The sequence below is a fragment of the Rhipicephalus microplus genome, unplaced genomic scaffold, assembly GCF_043290135.1.
Source record: "Rhipicephalus microplus isolate Deutch F79 unplaced genomic scaffold, USDA_Rmic scaffold_206, whole genome shotgun sequence".
NCBI classification, from domain to species: Eukaryota; Metazoa; Arthropoda; class Arachnida; order Ixodida; family Ixodidae; genus Rhipicephalus; species Rhipicephalus microplus.
The window spans coordinates 92,501-110,000 of record NW_027464777.1 but is presented as its reverse complement, the minus strand read 5'-3'; the positions used below and the strand labels follow the sequence as shown (position 1 = coordinate 110,000).

Here is a 17,500-nt window from a genome sequence, read left to right as displayed (position 1 = left end):
TTTCTTTTGATTAAGCGCAAGCTTTTTTCTTTGTTTTCTTTTGATTAAGCGCGGGCTTTTTTCTTTGTTTTTTTTTTTATTTCGCCCCGGCAGACGCGGTTTTTGCGCCGCCCCGGCTGACGCGGTTTTTGCCGCCCCGGCTGACGCAGTTCGGACTTAGCACTTTTCGGCTGTGCCTGGCTGGCGGCCCACTCACTCGATCGCCATGTCTGTTTGCCACAGTTTTCCCGGTGGTGCCGCACCCGGGCTCGCCCCGGCTGACGCAGTTTTCGCGCCGCCCCGGCTGACGCGGTTTCGTGCCGCCCCGGCAGACGCGGTTTTCGCGCCGCCCCGGCTGACGCGGTTTTTGCGTCGCCCCGGCTGACACGGTTCGGACTTTGCACTTTTCGGCTGTGCCTGGCTGGCGGCCCACTCACTCGATCGCCATGTCTGTTTGCCACAGTTTTCCCGGTGGTGCCGCACCCGGGCTCGCCCCGGCTGACGCAGTTTTCGCGCCGCCCCGGCTGACGCGGTTTCGTGCCGCCCCGGCAGACGCGGTTTTCGCGCCGCCCCGGCTGACGCGGTTTCGTGCCGCCCCGGCAGACGCAGTTCGGACTTAGCACTTTTCGGCTGTGCCTGGCTGGCGGCCCACTCACTCGATCGCCATGTCTGTTTGCCACAGTTTTCCCGGTGGTGCCGCACCCGGGCTCGCCCCGGCTGACGCAGTTTTCGCGCCGCCCCGGCTGACGCGGTTTCGTGCCGCCCCGGCAGACGCGGTTTTCGCGCCGCCCCGGCTGACGCGGTTTCGTGCCGCCCCGGCAGACGCAGTTCGGACTTAGCACTTTTCGGCTGTGCCTGGCTGGCGGCCCACTCACTCAATCGCCATGTCTGTTTGCCACAGTTTTCCCGGTGGTGCCGCACCCGGGCTCGCCCCGGCTGACGCAGTTTTCGCGCCGCCCCGGCTGACGCGGTTTCGTGCCGCCCCGGCAGACGCGGTTTTCGCGCCGCCCCGGCTGACGCGGTTTCGTGCCGCCCCGGCAGACGCAGTTCGGACTTAGCACTTTTCGGCTGTGCCTGGCTGGCGGCCCACTCACTCGATCGCCATGTCTGTTTGCCACAGTTTTCCCGGTGGTGCCGCACCCGGGCTCGCCCCGGCAGACGCGTTTTTTTTTTTCTTTCGCCCCGGCTGACGCAGTTTTCGCGCCGCCCCGGCTGACGCGGTTTCGTGCCGCCCCGGCAGACGCGGTTTTTTGCGCCGCCCCGGCTGACGCGGTTTTTGCCGCCCCGGCTGACGCAGTTCGGACTTAGCACTTTTCGGCTGTGCCTGGCTGGCGGCCCACTCACTCGATCGCCATGTCTGTTTGCCACAGTTTTCCCGGTGGTGCCGCACCCGGGCTCGCCCCGGCTGACGCAGTTTTCGCGCCGCCCCGGCTGACGCGGTTTCGTGCCGCCCCGGCAGACGCGGTTTTCGCGCCGCCCCGGCTGACGCGGTTTCGTGCCGCCCCGGCAGACGCAGTTCGGACTTAGCACTTTTCGGCTGTGCCTGGCTGGCGGCCCACTCACTCGATCGCCATGTCTGTTTGCCACAGTTTTCCCGGTGGTGCCGCACCCGGGCTCGCCCCGGCTGACGCAGTTTTCGCGCCGCCCCGGCTGACGCGGTTTCGTGCCGCCCCGGCAGACGCGGTTTTCGCGCCGCCCCGGCTGACGCGGTTTCGTGCCGCCCCGGCAGACGCAGTTCGGACTTAGCACTTTTCGGCTGTGCCTGGCTGGCGGCCCACTCACTCGATCGCCATGTCTGTTTGCCACAGTTTTCCCGGTGGTGCCGCACCCGGGCTCGCCCCGGCAGACGCGTTTTTTTTTTTCTTTCGCCCCGGCTGACGCAGTTTTCGCGCCGCCCCGGCTGACGCGGTTTCGTGCCGCCCCGGCAGACGCGGTTTTTTTGCGCCGCCCCGGCTGACGCGGTTTTTGCCGCCCCGGCTGACGCAGTTCGGACTTGGCACTTTTTGGCTGAGCCTGGCTGGTGGCCCACTCACTCGATCGCCATGTCTGTTAGCCACAGTTTTCCCGGTGGTGCCGCACCCGGGCTCGCCCCGGCTGACGCAGTTTTCGCGCCGCCCCGGCAGACGCGGTTTTCGCGCCGCCCCGGCTGACGCGGTTTTTGCCGCCCCGGCTGACGCAGTTCGGACTTGGCACTTTTTGGGCTGAGCCTGGCTGGCGGCCCACTCACTCGATCGCCATGTCTGTTTGCCACAGTCTTCCCGGTGGTGCCGCACCCGGGCTCGCCCCGGCAGACGCGTTTTTTTTTTCTTTCGCCCCGGCAGACGTGGTTCCCCCCCCCCCCTTTTCGCTCGCCCCGGCTGACGAGGTTTTCGCGCCGCCCCGGCTGACGCAGTTTTCGCGCCGCCCCGGCTGACGCGGTTTCGTGCCGCCCCGGCTGACGCGGTTTTCGCGCCGCCCCGGCTGACGCGGTTTTTGCGTCGCCCCGGCTGACACGGTTCGGACTTTGCACTTTTCGGCTGTGCCTGGCTGGCGGCCCACTCACTCGATCGCCATGTCTGTTTGCCACAGTTTTCCCGGTGGTGCCGCACCCGGGCTCGCCCCGGCTGACGCAGTTTTCGCGCCGCCCCGGCTGACGCGGTTTCGTGCCGCCCCGGCAGACGCGGTTTTCGCGCCGCCCCGGCTGACGCGGTTTCGTGCCGCCCCGGCAGACGCAGTTCGGACTTAGCACTTTTCGGCTGTGCCTGGCTGGCGGCCCACTCACTCGATCGCCATGTCTGTTTGCCCCGGTGGTTCCACCGCCAGGCTTAAGCGCGAACTTTTTTTGTTTGTTTTCTTTTGATTAAGCGCAAGCTTTTTTCTTTGTTTTCTTTTGATTAAGCGCGGGCTTTTTTCTTTGTTTTTTTTTTTATTTCGCCCCGGCAGACGCGGTTTTTGCGCCGCCCCGGCTGACGCGGTTTTTGCCGCCCCGGCTGACGCAGTTCGGACTTAGCACTTTTCGGCTGTGCCTGGCTGGCGGCCCACTCACTCGATCGCCATGTCTGTTTGCCACAGTTTTCCCGGTGGTGCCGCACCCGGGCTCGCCCCGGCTGACGCAGTTTTCGCGCCGCCCCGGCTGACGCGGTTTCGTGCCGCCCCGGCAGACGCGGTTTTCGCGCCGCCCCGGCTGACGCGGTTTTTGCGTCGCCCCGGCTGACACGGTTCGGACTTTGCACTTTTCGGCTGTGCCTGGCTGGCGGCCCACTCACTCGATCGCCATGTCTGTTTGCCACAGTTTTCCCGGTGGTGCCGCACCCGGGCTCGCCCCGGCTGACGCAGTTTTCGCGCCGCCCCGGCTGACGCGGTTTCGTGCCGCCCCGGCAGACGCGGTTTTCGCGCCGCCCCGGCTGACGCGGTTTCGTGCCGCCCCGGCAGACGCAGTTCGGACTTAGCACTTTTCGGCTGTGCCTGGCTGGCGGCCCACTCACTCGATCGCCATGTCTGTTTGCCACAGTTTTCCCGGTGGTGCCGCACCCGGGCTCGCCCCGGCTGACGCAGTTTTCGCGCCGCCCCGGCTGACGCGGTTTCGTGCCGCCCCGGCAGACGCGGTTTTCGCGCCGCCCCGGCTGACGCGGTTTCGTGCCGCCCCGGCAGACGCAGTTCGGACTTAGCACTTTTCGGCTGTGCCTGGCTGGCGGCCCACTCACTCAATCGCCATGTCTGTTTGCCACAGTTTTCCCGGTGGTGCCGCACCCGGGCTCGCCCCGGCTGACGCAGTTTTCGCGCCGCCCCGGCTGACGCGGTTTCGTGCCGCCCCGGCAGACGCGGTTTTCGCGCCGCCCCGGCTGACGCGGTTTCGTGCCGCCCCGGCAGACGCAGTTCGGACTTAGCACTTTTCGGCTGTGCCTGGCTGGCGGCCCACTCACTCGATCGCCATGTCTGTTTGCCACAGTTTTCCCGGTGGTGCCGCACCCGGGCTCGCCCCGGCAGACGCGTTTTTTTTTTCTTTCGCCCCGGCTGACGCAGTTTTCGCGCCGCCCCGGCTGACGCGGTTTCGTGCCGCCCCGGCAGACGCGGTTTTTTGCGCCGCCCCGGCTGACGCGGTTTTTGCCGCCCCGGCTGACGCAGTTCGGACTTAGCACTTTTCGGCTGTGCCTGGCTGGCGGCCCACTCACTCGATCGCCATGTCTGTTTGCCACAGTTTTCCCGGTGGTGCCGCACCCGGGCTCGCCCCGGCTGACGCAGTTTTCGCGCCGCCCCGGCTGACGCGGTTTCGTGCCGCCCCGGCAGACGCGGTTTTCGCGCCGCCCCGGCTGACGCGGTTTCGTGCCGCCCCGGCAGACGCAGTTCGGACTTAGCACTTTTCGGCTGTGCCTGGCTGGCGGCCCACTCACTCGATCGCCATGTCTGTTTGCCACAGTTTTCCCGGTGGTGCCGCACCCGGGCTCGCCCCGGCTGACGCAGTTTTCGCGCCGCCCCGGCTGACGCGGTTTCGTGCCGCCCCGGCAGACGCGGTTTTCGCGCCGCCCCGGCTGACGCGGTTTCGTGCCGCCCCGGCAGACGCAGTTCGGACTTAGCACTTTTCGGCTGTGCCTGGCTGGCGGCCCACTCACTCGATCGCCATGTCTGTTTGCCACAGTTTTCCCGGTGGTGCCGCACCCGGGCTCGCCCCGGCAGACGCGTTTTTTTTTTCTTTCGCCCCGGCTGACGCAGTTTTCGCGCCGCCCCGGCTGACGCGGTTTCGTGCCGCCCCGGCAGACGCGGTTTTTTTGCGCCGCCCCGGCTGACGCGGTTTTTGCCGCCCCGGCTGACGCAGTTCGGACTTGGCACTTTTTGGCTGAGCCTGGCTGGTGGCCCACTCACTCGATCGCCATGTCTGTTAGCCACAGTTTTCCCGGTGGTGCCGCACCCGGGCTCGCCCCGGCTGACGCAGTTTTCGCGCCGCCCCGGCAGACGCGGTTTTCGCGCCGCCCCGGCTGACGCGGTTTTTGCCGCCCCGGCTGACGCAGTTCGGACTTGGCACTTTTTGGGCTGAGCCTGGCTGGCGGCCCACTCACTCGATCGCCATGTCTGTTTGCCACAGTCTTCCCGGTGGTGCCGCACCCGGGCTCGCCCCGGCAGACGCGTTTTTTTTTTCTTTCGCCCCGGCAGACGTGGTTCCCCCCCCCCCCTTTTCGCTCGCCCCGGCTGACGAGGTTTTCGCGCCGCCCCGGCTGACGCAGTTTTCGCGCCGCCCCGGCTGACGCGGTTTCGTGCCGCCCCGGCTGACGCGGTTTTCGCGCCGCCCCGGCTGACGCGGTTTTTGCGTCGCCCCGGCTGACACGGTTCGGACTTTGCACTTTTCGGCTGTGCCTGGCTGGCGGCCCACTCACTCGATCGCCATGTCTGTTTGCCACAGTTTTCCCGGTGGTGCCGCACCCGGGCTCGCCCCGGCTGACGCAGTTTTCGCGCCGCCCCGGCTGACGCGGTTTCGTGCCGCCCCGGCAGACGCGGTTTTCGCGCCGCCCCGGCTGACGCGGTTTCGTGCCGCCCCGGCAGACGCAGTTCGGACTTAGCACTTTTCGGCTGTGCCTGGCTGGCGGCCCACTCACTCGATCGCCATGTCTGTTTGCCACAGTTTTCCCGGTGGTGCCGCACCCGGGCTCGCCCCGGCTGACGCAGTTTTCGCGCCGCCCCGGCTGACGCGGTTTCGTGCCGCCCCGGCAGACGCGGTTTTCGCGCCGCCCCGGCTGACGCGGTTTCGTGCCGCCCCGGCAGACGCAGTTCGGACTTAGCACTTTTCGGCTGTGCCTGGCTGGCGGCCCACTCACTCGATCGCCATGTCTGTTTGCCACAGTTTTCCCGGTGGTGCCGCACCCGGGCTCGCCCCGGCAGACGCGTTTTTTTTTTTTCTTTCGCCCCGGCTGACGCAGTTTTCGCGCCGCCCCGGCTGACGCGGTTTCGTGCCGCCCCGGCAGACGCGGTTTTTTGCGCCGCCCCGGCTGACGCGGTTTTTGCCGCCCCGGCTGACGCAGTTCGGACTTAGCACTTTTCGGCTGTGCCTGGCTGGCGGCCCACTCACTCGATCGCCATGTCTGTTTGCCACAGTTTTCCCGGTGGTGCCGCACCCGGGCTCGCCCCGGCTGACGCAGTTTTCGCGCCGCCCCGGCTGACGCGGTTTCGTGCCGCCCCGGCAGACGCGGTTTTCGCGCCGCCCCGGCTGACGCGGTTTCGTGCCGCCCCGGCAGACGCAGTTCGGACTTAGCACTTTTCGGCTGTGCCTGGCTGGCGGCCCACTCACTCGATCGCCATGTCTGTTTGCCACAGTTTTCCCGGTGGTGCCGCACCCGGGCTCGCCCCGGCAGACGCAGTTTTCGCGCCGCCCCGGCAGACGCGGTTTTCGCGCCGCCCCGGCTGACGCGGTTTTTGCCGCCCCGGCTGACGCAGTTCGGACTTGGCACTTTTTGGGCTGAGCCTGGCTGGCGGCCCACTCACTCGATCGCCATGTCTGTTTGCCACAGTCTTCCCGGTGGTGCCGCACCCGGGCTCGCCCCGGCAGACGCGTTTTTTTTTCTTTCGCCCCGGCAGACGTGGTTCCCCCCCCCCCCCTTTTCGCTCGCCCCGGCTGACGAGGTTTTCGCGCCGCCCCGGCTGACGCAGTTTTCGCGCCGCCCCGGCTGACGCGGTTTCGTGCCGCCCCGGCTGACGCGGTTTTCGCGCCGCCCCGGCTGACGCGGTTTTTGCGTCGCCCCGGCTGACACGGTTCGGACTTTGCACTTTTCGGCTGTGCCTGGCTGGCGGCCCACTCACTCGATCGCCATGTCTGTTTGCCACAGTTTTCCCGGTGGTGCCGCACCCGGGCTTGCCCCGGCAGACGCGTTTTTTTTTTTTCTTTTCGCCCCGGCTGACGCAGTTTTCGCCCCGCCCCGGCTGACGCGGTTTCGTGCCGCCCCGGCAGACGCGGTTTTTTGCGCCGCCCCGGCTGACGCGGTTTTTGCCGCCCCGGCTGACGCAGTTCGGACTTTGCACTTTTTGGCTGAGCCTGGCTGGCGGCCCACTCACTCGATCGCCATGTCTGTTTGCCACAGTTTTCCCGGTGGTGCCGCACCCGGGCTCGCCCCGGCAGACGCGTTTTTTTTTTCCTTCGCCCCGGCAGACGTGGTTCCCCCCCCCCCCCTCCGTCTTTCTTTTTGTTTTTTTTTTTCGCCGCGGCTGAAGTGGATTTTTCGGTGCCTCGACGCCCCGGTAGTCGCGGTTTTTCCGTTTCCGCACGGCCCCGGCTGACGCTGCTCGGTCACAGTCGCCTTTTGTGAGGATTGCAGACTTCTTGAGCGCGGGTGTTTTTTTTTTGTTGTTGTTGTTGTTTTATTACGCATTCGCTCCAGCAGACGCTGTTTAGACTTTTTGTTTCCTCTTTTATCCTGCGACGAGGTGACGAGGTTTATTCGGTGCCCCGCCGCCCCGGCTGAAGTGATTTTTCCTGTCCCGTGCCGCCCCGGCTGACGCGGTTGGGACTTCGCGTTTGTTCGGCCGCCACGGGTTTTGGCGCACTCGCTCGGTTGCTTGTTGTTGCCACTTGTTGCGAACCCAGGTTTCTTGAGCGAGCGCGGGCGTTTTTTCTTCCTTTCTTTCTTTGTTCTATGTGTTAGCGAATCGGCCTTTAATATCACACGAGGACTCACAACCAACAATTTTCAGTTTGAAGTGTAAAAAATCTGCAGGTGTTGACGTAACTGACTTGCCCCGTACCCTTGAGTACATCCATGAAGTTCTCGTAGTACTACTAAATCGCATTATTCCAAGTGGAGAAATTCCCATAAACTTGCAAACCTCTACACGAAAATCGGTGCGCGTGATAAAGTTGAAAATTATCGTCCGATATCAAATGTGCCTTCTATAACACAAATTCTAGGAAAAAAAAAAAAAAACACTTGTTCGCCGTTCTCTGCGCCGTGACTGGCAGCACTCCGGCGAAGCGAAACGGGGTCGATTCGAGCACGATATCGGCGTCTTTCGACGTGCTCGCCGGCGACCGTCGCACGAGTACGTCGCACGAGCGCGTCTGCCGGGGCGCCGTTTGCGAAGCCGACGCAAAAGTGGGAACCGCCGCTCGGATGATCGCCGCTTTCGGCAGAGTGAGTGTTGGCACTCCGGGGAAGCGAAACAGCGTGAATGCGCCCACGAAATCGGCGTATTTTGAAGTGCCCGCCGGCGACCGTCGCACGAGTACGGTAAACCGCGTCAGCCGGGGCGTAGTTCGGGACGCCGACGAAAAAGTGGGAAGCGCAACTCGGATCTTCGCCGTTTTTGCAGGAGTGAGTGGCGGCCCTCCTGCGAGACCAAGAAGCATCGATTCGTGCACGAATTCGGCGCCTTTCGACGTGATCGCCGGCGACCGTCGCTCGAGTAGGGCAAACCGCGTCTGCCGGGGCGGGCTTCGGGACGCCGATGCGAAAGTGGGAAACGCTGCTCGGATGTTCGCCGTTTTTGGCCGAGTGAGTGCTGGCACTCGGGCGAAGCCAAACGGGGCCGATTACGGCACGATATCGGCGTCTTTCGACGTGCCCGGCGGCGACCGTCGCACGAGTACGGTAAACCGCGTCAGCCCGGGCGGAGTTCGGGACGCCGATGCGAAAGTGGAGAACGCCGCTCGGATCTTCGCCGTTTTTGGAGGAGTGAGTGGCGGCACTCCGGAGAAGCCAAGGAGCGCCAATTAGCGCACGATATCGGCGTCTTTCGACGCGCTCGCCGGCGACCGTCGAACGAGTAGGGCAAACCGCGTCTGCCGGGGCGGGGTTTACGACGCCGACGCAAAAGTGGGAACCGCCGCTCGGATGTTGGCCGTTTTTGGCAGAGTGAGTGCTGGCACACCGGCGACGCGAAAGAGCGCGAAAGCGCCCACGAAAGTGGCGTATTTGGACGTGCTTGACGGCGACCGCTGCAGGAGTACGAAAAACCACGTCAGCCGGGGCGAGCGACCCACGGCGGTCTGGGTGCTTATCGCTGCTATTATAGGGGCACCCCGGCAGACGCAGAAAAAAAAAATTTTTTTTCGACCTTCTTTTTTGCTGGTCGAGCTCGGGTAACCCAGGTCGCAATGGGAGCCGCGCACGAAAGCGGCGTCGCGAGACGCGTTCGCGGTCGCTAGTCGCACGAGCTCGGCAACCGCGTCAGCCGGCGCGGAGTTCGGGATGCCGACGGCTAAGTGGGTACCGCTGCTCGGATGTTCGCCGTTTTTGGCCGAGTGAGTGCTGGCACTCCGGCGAAGCGAAACGGGGCCGATTCGGGCACGATATCGGCGTATTTCGACGTGCTCGCCGGCGACCGTCGCACGAGTACGGCAAAGCGCGTCTGCCGGGGCGAGGTTTGCGATGCCGACGAAAAAGTGGGAAGCGCCGCTCGGATCTTCGCCGTTTTTGCAGGAGTGAGTGGCGGCCCTCCTGCGAGACCAAGAAGCATCGACTCGCGCACGATATCGGTGTCTTTCGACGTGCCCGCCGGCCACCGCCGCACGAGTACGGCAAACCGCGTATGCCGGGGCGGGGTTGGCGACGCCGACGCAAAAGTGGGAACCGCCACTAGGATGTTCGCCGTTTTTGGCAGAGTGAGTGCTGGCACACCGGCGACGCGAAAGAGCGCGAAAGCGCCCACGAAAGTGGCGTATTTGGACGTGCTTGACGGCGACCGCTGCAGGAGTACGAAAAATCACGTCAGCCGGGGCGAGCGACCCACGGCGGTCTGGGTGCTTATCGCTGCTATTATAGGGGCACCCCGGCAGACGCAGAAAAAAAAAATTTTTTTTCGACCTTCTTTTTTGCTGGTCGAGCTCGGGTAACCCAGGTCGCAATGGGAGCCGCGCACGAAAGCGGCGTCGCGAGACGCGTTCGCGGTCGCTAGTCGCACGAGCTCGGCAACCGCGTCAGCCGGCGCGGAGTTCGGGATGCCGACGGCTAAGTGGGTACCGCTGCTCGGATGTTCGCCGTTTTTGGCCGAGTGAGTGCTGGCACTCCGGCGAAGCGAAACGGGGCCGATTCGGGCACGATATCGGCGTATTTCGACGTGCTCGCCGGCGACCGTCGCACGAGTACGGCAAAGCGCGTCTGCCGGGGCGAGGTTTGCGATGCCGACGAAAAAGTGGGAAGCGCCGCTCGGATCTTCGCCGTTTTTGCAGGAGTGAGTGGCGGCCCTCCTGCGAGACCAAGAAGCATCGACTCGCGCACGATATCGGTGTCTTTCGACGTGCCCGCCGGCCACCGCCGCACGAGTACGGCAAACCGCGTATGCCGGGGCGGGGTTGGCGACGCCGACGCAAAAGTGGGAACCGCCACTAGGATGTTCGCCGTTTTTGGCAGAGTGAGTGCTGGCACTCCGGCGAAGCGAAAGAGCGCGAATGCGCCCACGAAAGTGGCGTGTTTGGACGTGCTTGACGACGACCACCGCAGGAAAACGAAAAACCACGTCAGCCGGGGCGAGCGACCCATGGCGGTCTGGGTGCTTATCGCTGCTATTATAGGGGCACCCCGGCAGACGCAAAAAAAAAAAAAATTTTTTTTCGACATTCTTTCTTGCTCGTCGACCTCGGGTGACCCAGGTCGCAGTGGGAGCCGCGCACGAAAGCGGCGTCGCGAGACGGCTTCGCGGTCGCTAGTCGCACGAGCTCGGCAACCGCGTCTGCCGGGGCGGAGTTCGGGACGCCGACGGCTAAGTGGGAACCGCCGCTCGGATGTTCGCCGTTTGTGGCCGAGTGAGTGCTGGCACTCCGGCGAAGCCAAACGGGGCCGATTCCGGCACGATATCGGCGTCTTTCTACGTGCTCGCCGGCGACCGTCGCACGAGTACGGCAAAGTGCGTCTGCCGGGGCGGGGTTTGCGACGCGTACGCAATAGTGAGAACCGTCGCTCGGATGTTCGTCGTCTTTCGCCGAGCCAGTGCTGGCACTCCGGCGAAGCCGAACGGAGCCGATTCGGGCACGATATCGGCGTCTTTCCACGTGCTCGCCGGCGACCGTCGCACGAGTACGGTAAACCGCGTCAGCCGGGGCGGAGTTCGGGACGCCGATGCGAAAGTGGGAAGCGCCGCTCGGATCTTCGCCGTTTTTGGAGGAGTCAGTGGCGGCACTCCGGTGAAGCCAAGGTGCGCCAATTCGCGCACGATATCGGCGTCTTTCGACGTGCCCGCCGGCCACCGTCGCACGAGTACGGCAAACCTCGTCTGCCGGGGCGGGGTTTGCGACGCCGACGCAAAAGTGGGAACCGCCGCTCGGATGTTCGCCGTTTTTGGCAGAGTGAGTGCTGGCACTCCGGCGAAGCGAAAGAGCGTGAATGCGCCCACGAAAGTAGCGTATTTGGACGTGCTTGACGGCGACCGCCGCAGGAGTACGAAAAACCACGTCAGCCGGGGCGAGCGACCCACGGCGGTCTGGGTGCTTATCGCTGCTATTATAGGGGCACCCCGGCAGACGCAGAAAGAAAAAAAAAAAAAAATGGGGACATGGCGTGCGTCACCGTGCGGCTTCGCAGCGTTGCCGAAGTCGCCGAGCCCTTCGACTGAGCCGAACGGCGGACAGGGAACGTTGGTCGGCCGTTCTAACCTGTCGGTGCCACGCCGAGACGTCGTTAAGGAAAACCGCGTCGTGGGCCTCTACGACGCCGTCGAGTCGTTGTACGTTTGGTGTCCAGCGTGTCGGCGGCGAGTAGCGGACACGTCGTTCACGACTTCGGTCTTTCGCAGTCGACGCGAACTTGCGGAGAGTCGTGGTGCCTCACGTTTTCGGCAGAAACCGCGGCGGAATTTTCCCGTGCGTGCGCGCACGACCTCGGTGCTGTGCCGTCAGCGTAGTGTTGCACAAACTCGTGGCCTACCCAAGGTGCGGTACGTTTGCGGCCGTATCCTCGGTGGGAATTTCGTGAGTAGGGTCGCAAATTCTACGACCTCGGCGGGTTTGAGAGCGACGTAGACTTGTGGCACGCTCAACGTGCCACACGTTTCGGGGCACACCCGCGGTGAAATTTTCTCGAGTACGCTCGTATTAGTGCCCAAGGAGGTCTGGGTACTTATCGCTGCTATTATGTGGGGGTTCTCGTGAGCGGCGTACGCGAAAGCGACCGGGTGTCTGATATGCGGCGGGCTTCGGCCTCGTCAAGTGTGTCCTCGGGTCTGCTCCAGGGGAATCCACGGCAGTCGTCTGCAGCCTCATCCGCTTGATGCGTTAGGGGCTGGTTGTCGGACGGTGCCGTTTTACCACGATATCGAGGTGTGTTCCGTGTCGTCCTCGGGCGATTCAGATGCGAAAGCGCCGAAGACGCGGGCGTGACCCGTCGTCTGGCGGCTTTGCAGTCTCGGCTCCGTTGCTAGTTCCGGCCGGTCCACCGACAGTGCAGCGGGCTTGGGCAACCCGCACGGCGCGACCGAGTCGATGCAACGAAAAAGAGCGAGCATGAACGTGCTTCTTGCCGCACGGCTCCCACTCGTCTTTCGGGAAGGTTGTGCCGTAGCGAGCTCGAACGCCGTCATCTCGGAGTGCAAAATAAGCGTGTTGGGGCGCCTGAAGGTGGCCTCCGCCGCACACAGACTGCGTCCGGCCCGCCGAAGGCGAGGACGGACGCGCAGTCGAACGATTACCTGGTTGATCCTGCCAGTAATCATATGCTTGTCTCAAAGATTAAGCCATGCATGTCTAAGTACATGCCGAAATAAGGCGAAACCGCGAATGGCTCATTAAATCAGTTATGGTTCCTTAGATCGTTTCTTCCTACTTGGATAACTGTGGCAATTCTAGAGCTAATACATGCAGTGAGCCTGGAGCCCTTTGGGTAACGGGTGCTTTTATTAGACCAAGATCGATCGGGTTTCGGCCCGTATTGTGTGGTGACTCTGGATAACTTTGTGCTGATCGCATGGCCACGAGCCGGCGACGTTTCTTTCAAGTGTCTGCCTTATCAACTTTCGATGGTAGGTTACTTGCTTACCATGGTTGTTACGGGTAACGGAGAATCAGGGTTCGATTCCGGAGAGGGAGCCTGAGAAACGGCTACCACATCCAAGGAAGGCAGCAGGCGCGCAAATTACCCACTCCCGGCACGGGGAGGTAGTGACGAAAAATAACAATACGGGACTCTTTTGAGGCCCCGTAATTGAAATGAGTACACTCTAAATCCTTTAACGAGGATCAATTGGAGGGCAAGTCTGGTGCCAGCAGCCGCGGTAATTCCAGCTCCAATAGCGTATACTAAAGCTGCTGCGGTTAAAAAGCTCGTAGTTGGATCTCAGTTCCAGACGAGTAGTGCATCTACCCGATGCGACGGCTCGGACTGAACATCATGCCGGTTCTTTCTTGGTGCACTTCATTGTGTGCCTCGAGATGGCCGGTGCTTTTACTTTGAAAAAATTAGAGTGCTCAACGCAGGCGAGTCGCCTGAATAAACTTGCATGGAATAATAGAACAAGACCTCGTTTCTGTTCTGTTGGTTTTTGGAATACGAGGTAATGATTAAGAGGGACGGACGGGGGCATTCGTATTGCGGCGCTAGAGGTGAAATTCTTGGACCGTCGCAAGACGAACTACTGCGAAAGCATTTGCCAAGAATGTTTTCATTGATCAAGAACGAAAGTCAGAGGTTCGAAGGCGATCAGATACCGCCCTAGTTCTGACCATAAACGATGCCAACCAGCGATCCGCCTGAGTTACTCAAATGACTCGGCGGGCAGCTTCCGGGAAACCAAAGTATTTGGGTTCCGGGGGAAGTATGGTTGCAAAGCTGAAACTTAAAGGAATTGACGGAAGGGCACCACCAGGAGTGGAGCCTGCGGCTTAATTTGACTCAACACGGGAAAACTTACCCGGCCCGGACACTGGGAGGATTGACAGATTGAGAGCTCTTTCTTGATTCGGTGGATGGTGGTGCATGGCCGTTCTTAGTTGGTGGAGCGATTTGTCTGGTTAATTCCGATAACGAACGAGACTCTAGCCTATTAAATAGGTGCGGGGTTCCCAGCACCTTACAACCTTCTTAGAGGGACAAGCGGCTCCTAGCCGCACGAAACAGAGCAATAACAGGTCTGTGATGCCCTTAGATGTCCGGGGCCGCACGCGCGCTACACTGAAGGAAGCAGCGTGTCTTTATCCCTGTCTGAAAAGACTGGGTAACCCGTGGAACTTCTTTCGTGATTGGGATAGGGGCTTGCAATTGTTCCCCTTGAACGAGGAATTCCCAGTAAGCGCGAGTCATAAGCTCGCGTTGATTACGTCCCTGCCCTTTGTACACACCGCCCGTCGCTACTACCGATTGAATGATTTAGTGAGGTCTTCGGACCGATGTCCGGCGCGGCCTTTCGGTTGCGCCGGTCTGTTGGAAAGATGACCAAACTTGATCATTTAGAGGAAGTAAAAGTCGTAACAAGGTTTCCGTAGGTGAACCTGCGGAAGGATCATTAACGGATTGTGAAGGGTGAGCGCCTCAGCTGCGTCTGCGCCCGACACTTTCTGCCGCTGACCCCGTTTGGACGCGGGGTCGGCTTTTCCCCACGGGGCTGCCTGAATGTGGAGCGGCACCCCGTGACAAATTGTTGCGCCCAGCGGACGCCAACACCGCGACCTTGGACGGTCGGCCAGGTGGCGGACGCGGGTACAAACGGCGCAACGCACTCATAGGTCGGCTTTCGACCCGCCACTGCACCGTGGCTCGAAGCGCTCGAAATGCGCGACCCGACCGCTGCGGGACCGCCTAGTACTGTAAACAGGAGCGGCGGAGCGCGAACGGCGAGTCGTGGTTACGTCGGTAGAAGGCGAGGCTGCGCGTTCCCGAAACGCCAGCCGAGTGCCCTCCCGACCGTTCGAGCGTGCAAGAACGAGACCCGACAATCGCGCGGCGACTGCCAAGTACGAGAGGAACGGCACAAGCGTCGGCGGTCGGTCAAGGAACTGGCGATGTGACGGGTCCGCTGTGCACCAGTGCATACCGTCCCGCCGTCCGCGGCAAGCGCCTCCGCGTCCTCGGGTGACGGAGGCTGCCGGTCGGTTCTTGCAGGCGAGGGATCTCGCTGGCACCGGTTCGCGTTGACGCGCGGCCGGTCATGGCACGGCGATGCGACGGCCGAGGTGCGCAGTACTCGATGGAGGAACCGCACGCTCCGATGACCGTCCCGCCCTCCGCGGCGTATGCGTACCGACCGTAATGGTTGCAGCAGCGCCGGCCGGCTTTTGAATTCGCCACACGAAACACGGTGCGAGATCGCGGTTAGGGGAGCGTCGACGTTGCCAGGCGTTTTGCTTGCTGCCGAGGGAAAGGCGGCACGGCCACGTCGCGCTCGTCGCGATTAGCGGGTCTGCGCGCTTTGGGAAGGTGCCGCAACGACTTGCCGAAAGAGGAAGCACGGAAGAACGAGGGACTTGGACGTCCCGACAATTGAACGCACTTGCGGCCAGGCCCTTGCTGGCTTCGTTCTTCCGCCTCGAGTAGGCTCGTACGCGGCTCCGGCGCCGAAAGTGGTCCTTGGCACCGACTTCGGTGGACGTGGGAAGTGCCGCGCAAGTACGGCGCGCCTGGCTCCACCTGTTGGCTAAAGTAGGCAGCCGGATCGGCATTTTGGTGTGCGGTGGCAAACCGTGGATGCGAAAAAAGCTTGTGCGATTTCGTGGAACAAAAAGCGGGGGTCCCCCTTTTTATGCGGAGGAGACCGACCCGCCTGCCGTGGTGAACCGCGACGCCACGGTAAAAACGGGAGAGGCTTGTCGATGGGACCGTGCATCCCGCGCTCCACGGAGGCCGGGAGGCGGCCGCCCGAGGAAATGTGTAGCCGTCGAGGCCCGCATCTGCGTGCACTCTTATCCAAATGGGTGTACCGCAGGCATTTTCTGGTTAGGCGGGCCAATGAGAGCGAGCACACAACGATACCTACGGGTCCGGCTTGGAGAACCGGCTTCGACGCCTCCCGAGTATTTATAGAGGGGTGGACCACGAAAGCACTCGCAAGTAGCGAAAGCGAAACGCCGTCCGAAACACACCGTTTGCTCGATTTGCGGCAGCCGAAAAAGGCGCGGCAGAGTTTTGGAGTCCAAGCGTGCGCTGAAAAGCGCCCTTCTTGGCCACTGTTTGGCCGAGTGCCAGAAACGTTTGGTTTTGACTGTACGGAATTGAACAAACACTTTTTCACGACTCTAAGCGGTGGATCACTCGGTTCTCGGGTCGATGAAGAACGCAGCCAGCTGCGAGACTTGGTGTGAATTGCAGGACACACTGAGCACTGATTCTTTGAACGCACATTGCGGCCTTGGGTCTTCCCTTGGCTTCGTCTGTCTGAGGGTCGGATCACATATCAAGAGAGCCTTCGGCGCACAAGGGAACGTGAGCCGTCGACTCGTTTTGACCGCGTCGGCAACACGGACAGCACGCTGAACACCTCACAGCGAGCGCCAACAGCGGCCACTCAAGGGCGAGACGGTGGCGACCGTCGTGCCAGAGCCCAACCGAAACGGGGGCGACCGACTGCATTGAGGATGTGGCACCTCGTTGAGACCGCCGCAGGACTTCGAGTCGGAAGGAAGCCTGCAGGGAAAGTGCGGTCGAGGTTGCGTACTCCTCTCTGCGACCGGGCGCGCAAGAGCTGCGAGAGCCACGGACGCGCAACTTTAACGCACGGTAAACACGAGGAGCGAAAGCCGGCCAGCAAAGCTTCTCCAGCCGTGCGCAAAGTGCGCGAGATCGCAGCCTTGCGTTGCGCTTGTTGCCCTCGAAGTAAGCAGGGTGTCCCGTAGACCGGGCGCTCGAACACGCTGCGGGGCCGTGCCTCCTCCAGGCTTTGCCGCGCGAACAGGGAACGTTCGCGCGCAAAGCGCAGGGAGGTGAGGAGGCTGCGCCCGACGTTTGCGGTTCGCTGCGTACGCGGTTGATGCGGAGAGCACGGCGCGACGACTTGCCGCGAAGCGGAAAAAGTCTCCCGCACGAGTTGGCGAAACGTTGGCGAAGCTTAAGGCGTTCTCGTCGTAGTCCGCCGTCGGTCTAAGTGCTTCGCAGTTCCCGTCCCGTTCAAAAAACTGGGCCACTCCAGTTGGGGCGGGGGCGACGCTACACGAGACGATGCCTCTCGCCAGGCTGCGTGGCTGCCCTTGCGGCGGCGGCGACTGGCCTCGGCGGTGTTTGGGCTTTCGACACGGTCGTTTATCACGCAACTGCTCGGACGACGCACGCGCGCAGCGGAATGCCGCTTGCCAGCCTTGTGAAGATGTGACCCTGTACAGGGTTGCGGGCGCACTTGGTAGGGCGTCGTACTCGGTTCGCGATGGGTTTACGAACGTGTCCCGTCACTTCCACGTCACACCGGTTGTGCGCCGCACGCGTGCAGCGGGGAAGCCGATTGCCAGCCTTGTGAAGAAGTGGCCCTGTACAGGGTTGCGGGCGCACTTGGTAGGGCGAGCGCACGCGGTCGTGCAGGAAGTTGATGGAAGCGAATGTATCCGCTGTCGACCTCAGATCAGGCGAGACAACCCGCTGAATTTAAGCATATCACTAAGCGGAGGAAAAGAAACCAACAGGGATTCCCCGAGTAGCTGCGAGCGAAACGGGACCGA

General features: G+C 62.6%; 3 non-coding genes across 3 annotated transcripts in view; all 3 read left to right on the top strand.

Moving 5' to 3' along the window:
• The first annotated feature begins 12,552 nt into the window (after window positions 1-12,552).
• LOC142792182 (small subunit ribosomal RNA) lies at window positions 12,553-14,367 on the top strand. Its single transcript, XR_012890725.1, has one exon. It is a non-coding gene; the product is annotated as a small subunit ribosomal RNA (ribosomal RNA).
• Window positions 14,368-16,086: 1,719 nt separating this feature from the next.
• Window positions 16,087-16,239, top strand: LOC142792192 (5.8S ribosomal RNA). Its single transcript, XR_012890733.1, has one exon. It is a non-coding gene; the product is annotated as a 5.8S ribosomal RNA (ribosomal RNA).
• Window positions 16,240-17,393: 1,154 nt separating this feature from the next.
• Window positions 17,394-17,500, top strand: part of LOC142792199 (large subunit ribosomal RNA) — a 3,957-nt gene continuing 3,850 nt past the window's right edge. The window contains exon 1 of the ribosomal RNA XR_012890740.1: window positions 17,394-17,500. This exon is cut by the window's right edge and continues 3,850 nt beyond it. This is a non-coding gene — a ribosomal RNA (large subunit ribosomal RNA).